The 13,840-nt window shown below is 34.5% G+C and overlaps 1 protein-coding gene and 1 non-coding gene across 7 annotated transcripts in view; one reads left to right on the forward strand and one right to left on the reverse strand.

Moving 5' to 3' along the window:
• The window catches only part of LOC117180242 (uncharacterized protein CG4449), a 555,967-nt gene that overhangs the window by 294,382 nt on the left and 247,745 nt on the right, over window positions 1-13,840 (forward strand). The gene's annotated exons all lie outside the window — the stretch shown is intronic.
• Trnat-ugu lies at window positions 8,094-8,166 on the reverse strand. Its single transcript has one exon. It is a non-coding gene; the product is annotated as a tRNA-Thr (tRNA).

The following is a 13,840-nucleotide window of genomic DNA, read 5'->3' on the forward strand; positions in this document are numbered from 1 at the left end:
TATATTTTCAAATATCGACAATCAAACTGGTAATTGTTGACATTTCAGGTGTGGATATAGTAATGGTGGTTTTTAGGAGTCTTGCTAAACAATCCCACCGACTCCATAATTCGTGAGGTTAGAAAAGAGGATTTCGGACTTTTTATTTGGTTAAATATCGACAATCAAACTTTGACAAGGTAGGTTTGAATAAAGGGTGATGTGTAAGGGCAGATAACTGTTTAAAAACATTTTTATTCGACAATCCTTGTCGGCGAAATATTATTTTTTGGCTGGCCACAAGTTGCTCAACCATTCCAATAGGAGACTCCCCGAGATCACTTCTCTTCTCCCCACAACCGAATGCGTGACACCAAGTTAAGTTACTCTACTCGAGGACTGCGGAGAGAAGAGGCTGATCTGCCTTCCGAGACTCTTTGGCTCGAGAAGAGAAAGGGGCGAATGACGCTTCGCTTCTAGTCCCTGCTAAACCTCCTCAGATAATTCACAATTGGGATTGCAAAAGAATCAATGATATTTGTTCTATGGATCAAAATCTTATGAATTGATGTTAAGATAAAAAAAAAACCAATCATATTCTATTAAAAGCTGATTGCTCAAACCAGGTATTTCGGATATTGTGTCGTTATTCTCAAAGAATTTTCTGGCCATGTTTCCGTCGTTCGTAGAACCATTTTCCAGTTTCACGGCATCCACGATTAAGACTACCTGAATGCGAATTTCATTATGCATGTCCACCATTTTTTTATTCAATATCCTTATGTTCATCCAATCTTCAGTCCCACTGTTTGAATGGTAAACGATACGCAATATTACGAATACTGTAGTACGGCGGTTAATAGACGATATTGAAAGCAACCATGCATTTTATCCTAGAGCTAACTAACAGGAGTAAGTTTTAAAAACTGAACAAATCGTCCGTTTCGGTTATTCCTGTGGTCTGGCATCAGTCCCCTACTTAACTTTTAGTAGTTTAAGACATATGTCGACCATGACGATAGGTGTTAGAAGCGGGCTGCCTACGTTTTAGGGGCACACACAAAAAATACCGGAATCACAGTGTATCTATCAAAAAGTCTTGCACAACTGGAATCTCTGGGGTGCTTTTAGATAAAACTTCACTTTACTTCACCTCTGTCTTATTAAGACTATCATATTTTTTCACTAAGGTTGTTGATCTTTGGAAAAAAGACATTTAGAAAAGGTTTATTCACTAACTTTCAGTAGAGAAGTCAAAGATAGTTGAATTGTAGTTGAAGATTAATTTATTTATATAGCTAATGAGAAAATAACGTCATAAATTTACAAAACACCAAACTCAAATTAAGTTTAATTTGTTTTTTCGTTTTTTCCCTAAAAATGATGTGGATAGTGAGACATCTAATATTTGGCTAAGAAAGGGTGTTCTGTATCCAGAGACGGAAGGATTCGTCATTGCGATATAGGACAAGGTTGTCAGCACCAGGAATTATCGCAAACACGTGTTACATTAAGACGTGGTTGACCGGTGCCGATTATACGGAGATGCCAACGAATTCGTTGAGAACATTATTGATGGCTGTCGCGTAATGGCTCAGAATATACGCACAGACATAATGATGTAGTGGGCAGCTTACATTAACAGCCTGCCCTAAACGTCGGACTCTTATAAGAATGGATGCCTTTCTATAGATACATTCCAGTGCGCGTTTTAGATAGCGAAGATTACATCTTATTTTGGGATGCTACTATCGAAACGGATCATTACATCCCGGCCAATCGACCTGATATCGTGATGCGAGGAAAAAAGGTGGAAGAGTCAAGATCATTGACATTGCTTGTCCACTTAATCGACATTTGCAGTCAACCTATACAACCAAGTTCTACATGTATAGCGAGTTCAGGCATGAAGTAAAGACCATATGGAGGAATGTGAATCATTCATCTATTCATCCCATTGTGATTTCGGCTACAAGCAATGTGTACGCAAGATGCACTGAACATCTTGAACATTTAGGAGTCAGTAGGGTATGGGCAGATGCTCAGAAGGAAGTTTTATTAAACACCTGTCACACTGTAAGAAACTTTCTTAACCATCAGAAAGTGACGGACTAAAAACCCGTGGAGTGGCAAATGGTCGTTCTAAGAAAGAATCCAGAGGTGATTGTTGTCATCTCCAACGCTCGTGGCCGCTCATAATTGTATACCTACAACATCATTGCAGAGAGGTTTCAAGCATCGTATTATAGTAGTTGAATTAACTTATAACATTCTAATCTCATCAGTCACTTGACAAATTGCATTTGTTTAAACAATAAAAAATTAATTAGCCAATGTTAATAAATATTCCACTAGACTAATTGTAATAATTTTTAGGGGAAAAAACTAATTTTCGAAAAAAAATTTAAACAAATTCCATTTCTTTAAATAATTATATTTGATTAACCAATGATAATAAATATTCTACTAGACGTTGGATAATTCGCTACAGGTCCCCATACTTTTCCGTCACATTTTATCAAACCCTAAAAAATTATTTTAAAAACTAAAAAAAAACTATTTTCCCCCATACATTATACATGGAAAACTTCACGTCAAAACCGGCACCTGCTAAAATAAAAAATATATATAAAAAATTAGGAAATTTATTTTTTCGGACTTGGAAAACAATGGGGGGTTCGTAGCCCTCTAGCATGGAAAAAACATTTGGCCATGGATTTTTGGACCACCGTAGTATACAAGTTGTGCAAGACATTTTGATAGAAACACTATGATTCCAGTACTTTCTGTTTGTGTCTCTGAAAGGTAGGAAAACTGCTTCCACAACTCATCGCCATGGTCAATATAAGCCTTAAGCTACTACAGTTGAAGTGGGAAACCGATCCCGGCCCACAGAAGTCACCGCAACGGACGCTTCGTTAAGTTTTTGAGAGCTACTCCTGTTGGGCAGGCAATCCGCTATACCGCTACTCTTCCGGGGTTGCAACTTTCCTTCCACTTCTTATAAGTAAGCTGGGTGTATATACTACAACTGTGCCAAGTCTGAATGCTCTAGAATAAAATGCAAAGCAGGTCTGACTAACTGCCGTACTATACGTGCGTAATAATTGTTTAAATGATAAATTATTGTTGCCAATTTGCGAAGTATCATAGCAAACCGACATCTAAAAGACATCCCTAATTCATTCCTCAAAAAAAATTTGAGCCTCTTCATTGAAAAATCGTCAAATCGTGATTTCATTTATGAAAATTGGTTAAGTATAAATAATTTTGTTAGATTTGTAAAGTATCATAGTAAAGAGTCATCGAAAATACATACTTATTTGATTCCTTTAATAAAAATTGGGCCTATTCATTGAAAAGTCGCCAAGCTGTGAATTTGTGAATAAAAATTGTTTCAACAATGACCAAAAACCATCTATTCTTAATTAATGATAGTGGAACGTTAATTTCTCTCACGTTTTTTATAAAATCTATTAATTGCATTGAGCTAAACATTGCCAATCCCAGAAAATGTAATTTATTTATTTATTGTTGTTTAAAGACACTAAAAATGGTTTTAAATTATTCTACCCAACAGAAAATTATTCCCACATATTCTGTAACATTGTTTTAAGATTTTCTTTGGCCCATCTGAATGTCTTAAAAGAAATGACACTAAGAAAAAGTTAAGAAAAAAAATCATTTTCAACTTTGTTGACTAATAACAATTTTTTACACAATTAAAAAAACCTAATCACACAAATCTTTTCAGAATTTAAAAATCTTTTATTTAAGAAAAAACAAACGTTCAAATCGGATGAATAAGGTAGGCTAAAAATTGATTTTTCCACGGGTACTTTTTTTGTCCTACTGTGCGCCCGCGAGTCTGAACTCTGAAGTTCGTGCTTACGATTACAATAGTCTTCTCTTGTTTGTCTATTGTTTACATGGCTTATTACATCGTGTTTATTGTTTCGGCGTATGCTTTTAATTAGTTTTTTAAAAATAAGGCAGATCCTATTTTTATATTGACAAGACTTGTCGAGGACATTGTATGCTATGTATGCAATAAAAAAAGATGAAAATAAAAAGTGGTATTTTTCACTAGTTCAGTTTATACATTTTTTGGGGGAAAATAAAATAAGTTTTGCAAAGGACCCTGCACAAAATTTAAATAAAAAGGCTCACAGTCGATTTTGTTTAAACTTTGTAAAATTGTAGTTCTCATCGTCTCGATCAAAAGTGTGAATAGAAAACGGTCCAAAAATAAACAGTTTTTGAGTTGCAGAGGGATAAACATTGAACCATTGTAAGAAACGTAGGCAATTATCTTGAAAGCTGCAGATCAGAGAAAAAATGTTCCCTTTGAAAGTTACTACGCTCTGACGAGGAAATACAAAGAAAGTCATGACCTTAAGACGCATGTATTTTTTCAAGGTCATTCAAGATGAAATTGTCATTTGTTGCTAATCTTTAGCCAATAAAGACAAGATATGGACAGGAAATCAATATATAGCCAATGCAAGAATGATATGAGCATGAGTTAAGTCAACATTTAGCCATTAAAGGAGCAGCTGTGACAACCGTTATCATGTTCTTACTGCCAGACTCCGTCGGTAGCAGAAAAGTATTGCACGAAAACAACAAAATGGAAACTTTAAGGCAGATGAAAGAAGGTTCTATCGTGAACTGAGTGTACAGCTAAATAACCAGCAAGACGCCGAAGTCCCTCAATTAGAAAATATGACTAACTACTGGTCGGGTGTTTGGGAAAAAATTAACAGATGTAATTTGGACACTTGAGTGGTTCAAACTGGAGAAAGCAAGGGCGAGCAATAGACCTGAAATGCAACTGATAAACATCACAGCTTTGGATGTTTCAGCGGTCTTGAAAAGGGCAAGTAACTTCATAGCTCTAAGTCCGAACATGGTGCACAACTTCTGGTACAAGTACCTGACGAGTGTGTATCTTGCGTTGGCAAGGTGTTTTCAGAAGATCATTAAACACCCAGATCTGATGCCCAGCGTTATGCTCCAGGGTCTGAATTTCGATCGATAGCCAGTCTTCCAACAATTTATAAATGTCTTATAGCTATAATTGCAGATGAGGTATATTCTCATTGCGATGAGAATGACATCCTTACAGAAGAACAAAAAGGATGTTGTAGAAACTGACGGGGCTGTAAAGATCTAATCACTATAGATGCTGTTGCCATGCCTCAAGCTCGTAAGTATCAAAAGAACTTACACATGGCATATATTGACTACGAGCAAGCGTTTCCTTCCGTGCCACATGACTATTTGCTTGAAGTCTTAAAACTTTACAAAATCTGCCCACGCATTATTGACCTTCTAAGTCCTGCGATGAGGCTCTGGGATACAAGAATCAAGTATTTTAATCATGGACAACCAAGGATAACTAGATCAATACACATTACAATGGGTATATTTCAAGGAGACTCCTTCAGGGCACTATGGTTCTGTTCAGCGTTGAACCCCTTGAGCAACACACGAAACAGCATGTTTCATGGGTTTCATGGCGTGAAGTAAAGACCATATGGTGGAATTTGAATCATGCATCTATACATCCTATTGTGATGTCTGCTACAGGCAATGTGCATGCAAGATGAACTGAATGTCTTGAACATTTAGGAGTCAGTAGGGTACTGGCAGCAGCTCAGAAGGCGGTTTTATTAAACACCTGTCGCATTGTGAAAAACTTTCTTGACCATCAGGAAGCAAGAGACTAAAAACCTGTAAAGTGGCAGATGGTAGCTCTAAGAAAACATCCAGAGGTGACTGTTGTCACCTCCAGCGCTAGAGGCTGCTTTTAATTGTATACCTAGACCATAAACGCAAGAGGTTTCAAACATCGTATTAAATTGACTTATAACATCCTAATCTCATCGTTCACTTGACTTAGTCCGTGGCTGTAATGTATAACCAGGTTCACCTGAGTAAAAGTTTTGAATACTCACTGAGCGACAAGTCCATTGTCGAAAGGGAATAGTCCAAACTCGATGATTTAATTTTCGCGGCCGGTCCACAATGAGATTCGTAAGCGTAGACGTTCGAACTTATATGCGTATTTGACGTCATACGCACGCTGTTACTAACGGATGTAGCTCATCGTGGACTTGGCGTCATGAGATGGGCACTGGGTCCGACTTATGTGGCCTCTAGAGAGAATGTCGATTCTTGTTGTGCTATATTGTTTTTCTATAAAATAGGGTAATCGCGTTTTAAGGGGGGCTAGTTTAATTATGTCTCAAAATGTTAATACAATTGCAGAAGAATAAATTGCAAATTGTGTAAAAATCAGCTAAAACCATTTGCGTAACTAAGAGTGTAACTTTTATTTGAATAAAATGTATTTGAAAAGATAATTGTCTGTATATCCTTATTACAAAGTTGATTATAACTTCAATTTAAACTGTTGATTTATCCATAGACTATTTTGAAACCAATATTCAGAGATCCCTGCAGAAAATGTTTGTTCATTCACTGTGCCTTTGTGTATGTAGAGCCATTTGAATCGATCAAGGAAGGCTGAAGCAATTAAAAATCATCCTTTTACTATGCAGTTTGAAAAGACAATAAATTAATGTTTTCATAACATTTTGTTATTTTTCATAGAATTAATTATATAGTGCTCTAGTTAAATTTGGTAATTGTCTTCTAAATTCCAACTATTGAGCCGAGCAAGATTATTATTTTATAGATCTTAAAGATGATTACGTAATCAAGAGGGGAATCAAATTATTATGGTTGATTACACGGGGGGGGGGAGGGTGGAAAATTTATTACGTAATATTTGGACGCCCCCTTATAGCTATTACCACGTAATTTTTATCATAAACAATACATTTGACTCTTACACAAATATCACTTTTAATTAGAATCGGATTAGAATAATTAAAATGCATCCGAGAATAAATAATATAATGAATTAAAACAAAATATTTGTTATGATTTTTCTGCTCTACCGACTTACATAATATTCTGGCATTATTCTGAATTCTAAAAAATTAAGAAAATTCTAATTCTTGATTTATATCAAACTTTTACTTGGAAATCTTTAGACTATCATTTTTGATAGTCACATCCATTTCAATTCCTAAATTAAATTGTCGTTTCAAAAAAGCATCTGATACTCAAACAAATGAAGTTGAGTAAAAATTTATTAATTTTATCAACAGAGAGAAACGCGATAAAATTATATTTTAAATCTAAAATTAGATAATATTATATGGGTACCAAATATACTAAAATTCGACGAAGGATATGAATAAGAATACAATAATAATAAGAAAATACATTAAGACATTTTTTATAATTGCATAAAGGCAGATACATGTATGTAGAATAGCAGAATAATGGGTTGGGCCGAAAAAACAATTTTTTCTAAATGACTTGCATCAAAAAAATGTATTACTGAATAGGTTACATCAAAATATTATTCGATAGAAACAAAGTAATCTTATAACAAATATAATTTTTATTCGAGAAACATTATTTTCTGAAACATGAAAAACTTTTGTCGATCCAAGAATTATTTGACTGGGCGTATTTAGTACTATACACTTCTTTGACTAAAGTAATTAGTTAGAATATTATTTTAGAGGCCAGATACCAGTGATTTTGATGTTAGTACGACAGAGGTCTCTGTATTGTACAGTTGATGTGCAGAACAACTATATCATAATCAATTTTTATTACGCGAAATTAATTGAAAACGCGAAAAAAATAAGTTCTAAAAAATTCACTGCGGGCTGGGTTTGAACCAACAACCTTCTCATTGCATGTGACGGGCGCTACCAATTGCTTCACTGCAGCACCAACGGTAAAAATTTTAGAACTTGTATTTCCTTAATTTCGATCGAAATTATTTTTCGTAGATGTTATTATTTTAAGGCCAGTTGTCAATTCTAAGTTTTTGCAAAAGAGTTTTGGCTAGACTGGTATAATTAGATAGAATATTATTTTAGAGTCCAAATACCAGTGATTTTGATGTTAGTATGACAGAGGTCTCTGTATTGTACGGTTGATAAGCAGAAAAACTACTATATCATAATCAATTTTTATTAGAAGAAATTAATTGAAAATGCAAGAAAAATAAGGTTTAAAAAATTCAGTGCGGGCTGGGTTTGAACCAACAACCTCCTCATTACATGTGAGGGGCGCTACCAATTGCGCCACCGCAGCACCACCTGTAAAAATTTTAAAAACTTGTATGTCCTTAATTTCGATCGAAATTATTTTTCGTAGATGTTATTATTTTAAGTCCAGTTTTCAATTTTAAGTTTTTGAAAAAGAGTTTTGGTTAGACTGGTATAATTAGATAGAATATTATTTTAGAGGCCAAATACCAGTGATTTTGATGTTAGCACGACAGAGGTCTCTGTATTGTACGGTTGAAAAGTAGAAGAACTACTATATCATAATCCATTTTTATTACGCGAAATTAATTGAAAACGCGAAAAAAATAAGTTCTAAAAAATTCACTGCGGGCTGGGTTTGAACCAATAACCTCCTCATTACATATGAGGGGCGCTACCAATTGCGCCACCGCAGCACCAACAGTGAAAATTTTTTGATTTAATTTTCGCGGCTGGTCCACAATGAGATTCGTAAGCGTCGACGTTCGAACTTATATGCGTATTTGACGTCATACGCACGCTGTTACTAACGGACGTAGCTCATTCTATCTATTTTTAACATTGTATAACATTCTATCTAGTTATACCAGTCTAACCCAAACTCTGTTTCTATAACTCTGTTTCCAACCAACATATTTATATGTCTGTTGGGCCTCTGAATTCGAATCTGAGGCCGAAATAACCAATTTGACTCATACCTTTTCGAAAATCACAAAAATTAACGTAAAATCGGCGAATACAGCGATTTTTCTTGTATACTTTTGCAACGCAAAAGTGAACAGTGAACCAGTGACCGACAATCCCAGTCGAGGAAGGTAAAGGTTTAAAGGTTTTCGTTGATCTTATGTCTAATTTTGCGTTTTCGATAAAATATGAGCCAACTGGGTTATTTTGACCCCGGATTCGGATTCAGCGACCCCAAAAACATAAAGAAATGCTGATTTTGACCACCGGGCATGAAAAATTTTGTTGTTGCAAAAGTATACAAGAAAAACCGCTGTATTCGCCGATTTTACGTCTATTTTTGCGATTTTTGAAGAAACTATGAGCCAAATTGGTTATTTGGGCCTCAGATTCGAATTCAGCGACCCAAAAGACATATAAATATGTTGGTTAAGTCCACCGGGCGAGAAAATATATTTTTTTTTTTGCAAAAATGTACCTGAAAAATCACTGTTTTTGTCGATTTACGTCTATTTTTTCGTTTTTTAGAAAAATACCAGCCAACCACTTTTTTTTGTGCTGGTGTAATTTCGATCGAAATTAAGGAAATACAAGTTCTAAAATGTTCACCGTTGGTGCTGCGGTGGCGCAATTGTAGCGCCCCTCACATATAATGAGGAGGTATTCGGTTCAAACTCAGCTCGCAGTGCATTTTTTAGAACTTATTTTTCACGCGTTTTTAATTAATTTCGCGTAATAAAAATTGATTATGATATAGTAGTTCTTCTACTTATCAACCGTTCAATACGGCTACTTCTGTCCTACTAACATCAAAATCACTGGTATTTGGCCTCTAAAATATTCTATCTAATTATACCAATCTAACCCAAACTTTGTTTCTATAACTCTGTTTCAAAAACTTAAACTAATTAGTGTCGCCATGAGGTCACAATTTTTTTAATTTTTCGAGTTTAAAAAATTTTCCCTTGGGTAAAAAAATAATAGTAATTTTTTTGAAGTTCACTTTTCAGTATTAAATACAAATCAAAAATTTAAATTAAAAAGATCAAAATGATTCATGTCTGGTAATCACTAAACACAATAGTTAAGGAATTTGGTAATTTTTAAAAATATTTAGTCTTATATTATATACAATTATTTACAACTATTTACATAAAGTCTTATATCTAGTTCCTTATCTCTATTTCCTGTTATAGCGCAATTTAGGAGTTATTAGCAAACGAGTGACCGAGCGAACGAAGGCGAGAGTGCAAGCGAGATACGGAGCATGAGAACGCAAACGCACCTTAATTTACTTAACTCTTACATTACCATCACTTACAATCTTTACGCTTCTAATCTAATTAATTTATAATTTTAGAGAAAAATGTCTAACAGAAAAAAGAAAGAAAATAAAATTCTGAACAAGTTTTGTTCAAGAAAAAATCCGTTAACTTCTATTGGTTCCGAGTTATGGTACATTGAAAAGTCCCCATTTTTTTATTTCCAGCGAAAAATCACTAAGTTTAAAAAAGAACTGTGTATCTCTGCAAAATTATTGCACGGCAAAGTGTTTCACGGGCGAGTGAAACTAGACTCAATTCCCTGTAATTTCAAAAAAAAAGAACAATGTCCTACCTGTGATAGGTCATGAGTTATGACCACTCAAAGTGGGCCATTTTAACCGGTTTTTACGGGCAAAAAAGTAGACTTTAGTTTTTTCCAAATAAATCCTGCCAAGATCAGTTTACGTTGATTGTGCCAGAGGATGAAATAGAGTCTAGAAAAATCTGCGTATATCGAAATAAAGAAAAGTATTTTAGACCTATTATTTTGGGAATTGTAAGGTTTCAAAAATTTCATTTTTTTTGCATTTCTGACTAAAATTGAAGAAGTTGTGTTTTCGCCAAATACCTCATTTCCTGCAAATCCCACCACAAAAGTTTCTAGAGAATAAATGAAAGTAGAGACAATTTGTCGTAAGATACAAAAAAGTGTTCTAACCCAAATAGGTCACGAGATATGCCTTGGAAAGTGCACTCTTCATGCATAGAGGCACCTGAGCGTACCGTAAAGTAGAACTACGGTCATATTTAGGAATTTTTGTGACAAATAAGTGTATATGATTAATTTATTATGTATAATACGTCTTTTCACATTAATAAATAAATAATTGTTTATAACAAAATCTTGTTATCAGTACGTATGTTTACTTTTTGGCCATTTTTTAGAATTTTTGTGGCAAAAAGGTGACCGTTATTGATTAAAAGTGTGTAATGTTCTTTATCCATAAGCAAATATTTTTATTCATAATTATTTATAACAAAATATTGCTATAACCACTGTTGAGGACTTTTTGACTACTTTTGTAGCAAAAAAGTACTTGTCATTGATTGAAAATTTGATATATATTTTTTATCCATAAACAAATCGTTTTTTAATAATTGTTTATAATAATTTTATCTAATAAATACTTTTTCTGCATTCAATTTTATACTTACTTCCAAGATACTTGTAATTCTCAGTGATTTCCGTAAACTGTACATAATATGCTGTGACCATTTTTTGGCATTGAAAATAATTAACTAATTGATTCACAGGCACACAAAAAAAGTGGTCTGTCCGGTAGACTACACTACCATATCTATATGTTTTTGGGGTCGCTGATTTCGAATCCGGGGTCTAAATAACCCAATCAGGTCTGTTTTCCCAAAAAATGCAAAAAGAGACGTAAAAACGACGAAAACAGCGTTTTTTCGTGTATATTTTTTATAAAAACAAAAGATTTTCATGTCCGGTCGACTTTACAACCATATCTATATGCATTTTGGGTCACTGAATCTAAATCCGGGGTTCAAATAACCCTATCAGGTAATAGTTTTCCAAAAAAAGCAAAAATATACGTAAAAATGAGTAAAACAGCGTTTTTTCGTGTATATTTTGTATAAAAACAAAAGATTTTCATGTCCGGTCGACTTTACAACCATATCTATATGTCTTTTAGGTCACTGAATCTGAATCCGGGGTTCAAATAACCCTATCAGGTTATATTTTTCAAAAAAAAAAAAGCAAAAATATACGTAAAAATGAGGAAAACAGCGTTTTTTTGTATATTTTGAATAAAAATTAAAGATTTTTATGTTCTGGCAACTTTACAACCATATCTTCATGCCTTTTGGGTCGATAAATCTGAATCCTGGGTCCAAATAACCCAATCAGGTCATAGTTTCCCAAAAAATGCAAAAAGAGACGTAAAAACGACGAAAACAGCGTTTTTTCGTGTATATTTTGTATAAAAACAAAAGATTTTCATGTCCGGTCAACTTTACAACCATAATTATATGTCTTTTGGGTCACTAAATCTGAATCCGGGGTTCAAATAACCCTATCAGGTCATAGTTTTCCAAACAAAAGCAAAGATATACGTAAAATTAGGAAAACAGCGTTTTTTCTTGTATATTTTGTATAAAAACAAAAGATTTGTATATCCCGTCGACTTTACAACCATATTTATATGTCTTCTGGGCCGTTGAATCTGAATCCGGGGTCCGAAGGACTATGCCAGTTCAGATTTCACCGTAAAAAGCATAACTATAGTCGAAAATTGGCCATTTCGAATTTGTACGTTAACATTTGTATTTTAAACTCACGCAAACCTCAATCTTAAACATACAAAGCCCAAGTGAAAGAAGCCAGAATTCATAACTCTAAATCTGTCAAGCCCAAACTCAGAAATTCTTAAAACACATTTCCTGAATTCATACAGCGTAATGAAGCGCAAATTGTCAAAAACGACAGCAATTCTATCTGTTGAAAATGTAAAACTTCTGCCGCGTTTTACATAGGTTAAATAAAGGTTCAATGATCGATAGACCGGTCAAGCACTACATATTTAAGAGGCTGTAAACATCCTTCTTTTCCCTTAACTTCCAAAGACCTACGAACTCACGGCAATCCATCTCATAAATCCTTAATGTACTCATCAATACCCATGAATACCAAACCACACTGAGAGAAATCGGTAGAGATTAATTCACGGAACGGCTCCTCGATCTAATAACTAGCTTTTGCCGTGAAAAGACAGCTAGGAATAGAGATACAAGGTCACGCTTTCGTGCGAGAACTGTTTTCTCAGAAGCTTCGACTTGAGAGGGAAGGTGTCGAAGTTTCACGCGTTATGCCACGCCCCTTTGCTCGCTCAAGTCTCCAGCTCATCGCTTTTAGATCAAACAATGAGAAATAAAATCGAGCGCGATTTATATTCGCGTGGCTATTTATATCCGGTAACTATAACAGTGATCCAACGATCCAAACAGTTATGGCACGTAAACAGCTCACTAATTCCAACCAGTCAACTACTTTTGAAGCACATCAATGCCAAAAAAATTCAGGTGCATTTTGCTATATATGTGGCAAATTTGATGTGCCAATAAATCGTAGATCATTTAGTGATGATCTTATATCAATGTATGAAGACTATTTTGGTATAAAAGTCCAAAACCAAACTGAAAACTGGGTTCCTCATAACGTTTGTGGTGCATGTTTTCAGTCACTTACTCGCCACAAAAGTAATGAAGGCAATAAGAAAACACTCAAAATTAGAAAACCAATGATATGGAGGCAACCTTTGCGAGAGGAAGACTGCTACTTCTGTATGACCAATCTTAATGGAATAAATAGAAAAAATAAAGGTAGTGTCAAATATGCTGATGTATCTAGCGTCACAAAACCAGTGGAAGATAACGATACTTCAAAAACCTTCAGGAAATTCTCAGTGAGCAGAAAGACGACTCATACGGTTGAAAACGATGACGAAATTGATCGTAACAGTGACGAAAGTATTCTGAAAAATAATAAATATAATGATTCTGACGAAGATGGTATTGAATATGATGACGATGAATACAACGATGAAGATGAAGAACATTGCCTTCCATATAGCGAAAACCGTGGTTCTCCAGAGTTATTTACGTGGGCAGAATTTAATGACTGTGCACGAGATCTAGGACTTGCTAAAGATGGTATGGAATATTTAGCTTCCATTTTCAAGAAAAAAA

Source organism: Belonocnema kinseyi, chromosome 9, assembly GCF_010883055.1.
Source record: "Belonocnema kinseyi isolate 2016_QV_RU_SX_M_011 chromosome 9, B_treatae_v1, whole genome shotgun sequence".
Classification (NCBI taxonomy): domain Eukaryota; kingdom Metazoa; phylum Arthropoda; class Insecta; order Hymenoptera; family Cynipidae; genus Belonocnema; species Belonocnema kinseyi.